The sequence below is a fragment of the Theropithecus gelada genome, chromosome 4 (assembly GCF_003255815.1).
Source record: "Theropithecus gelada isolate Dixy chromosome 4, Tgel_1.0, whole genome shotgun sequence".
NCBI lineage: Eukaryota > Metazoa > Chordata > Mammalia > Primates > Cercopithecidae > Theropithecus > Theropithecus gelada.
In genome coordinates this window covers 39,815,188-39,816,638 of record NC_037671.1, presented here as the reverse complement: position 1 = coordinate 39,816,638, position 1,451 = coordinate 39,815,188, and positions in this window count along the sequence as shown.

Sequence of the window (1,451 nt, the reverse complement as noted above, 5' to 3'; positions counted from 1 at the left end):
TCAGCACTCTGTAAAAATGCACCAATCAGCACTCTATGTCTAGCTAAAGACTTGTAAATGCACCAATCAGCACTCTGTGAAAATGCACCAATCAGTGCTATGTCTAGCTAAAGGATTATAATACACCAATCAGCACTCTGTGTCTAGCTAAGGGATTGTAAATGCACCAACCAGCACTCTGTAAAAACGCACCAATCAGTGCTCTGTGCCTAGCTGAAGGATTGTAAACACTCCAATCAGCACTCCGTGTCTAGCTAAAGGATTGTAAATGCATCAATCAGCACTCTGTAAAAATACATCAATCAGCACTCTGTGTCTAAAGGATTGTAAACACACCAATCAACACTCTGTAAAATGGACCAATCAGCACTCTGCACAATGGACCAATTAGCACTCTGTAAGTGGGGACAAATAAGGGAATAAAAGCTGGCCACCTCCCACTCAGCAGTGGCAACCCACTCAGGTCCCCTTCCATGATCGTGGGAGCTTTGTTCTTTGGCTCTTCACAATAAATCTTGCTGCTGCTCACTCTTTGGGTCCGTGCTACCTTTAAGACCTGTAACACTCACTGTGAAGTCAGCAAGACCAAGAACCCACAAGAAGGAACCAACTCTGGACACAGGATTACAGGCCTGAGCCACCATGCCCGGCCTTGTTTTTTTAATTAAATAGGCAAGAATAGAAAATAACAGAATGCATCACAGGTGGTAAAGGTACTTACTGTGAAACTTTGCTTTTGGTTTCATGGATAATTGGGCCATGGTATAAAGTATACTTTTTATCATGGGATCACAGTCAAAACATTTCAAAGGCCGTAGGTCTATGGTGTACAGTATAGTAGGATTACAACAATATAAAATACTGTGTGTGAGGCCAAGCCTGGGAGGAATAAACAGAAGCAAAGAGTAACTGATAAGGTTGGTAGAATAAAGGATGCTGCTTCTCAGTTATATGTATTCTGTGATGTTTGTAGGCTGTTCTTACAATAAAACAAAACAAAAAGAAAAGAAGTCAAGACACAAAGGAGAAATAACAACAGAAGGTCATTATCAGATTCCACTGGCGGAGGAGCTCAGGGCTCCTGCACCGGCCTTGAAGGATGGACAGAATTTGAATCAGGGGCGTGGCCTAAACAGGGACAGGGTTTTTGCTGAAACACAAAACACACTGAAAGAGAACATGGGGTTAAAAAAGGATCTAAGTGATGCAAAGTGACTTAAAACTGGGGAAGAAAAGGGCAGGTCCACTCCCGGACTGTCCATTGTGCCTCCCTGTACCGACTTTTCCTTCCTCCACCCACGTAGGCTGAGACCTCAAGCTAGAGGTTGCCCCTCATAAACATGTCCGCACCAAGCCGGCCGCGCCCCTCAACAAGATGGCGACGCCAGCAGCCCCACCTCCCGCTGCCTTGGTGGCCAATGAGGGAGAAGCATGAAGACTTGAGCATGCGC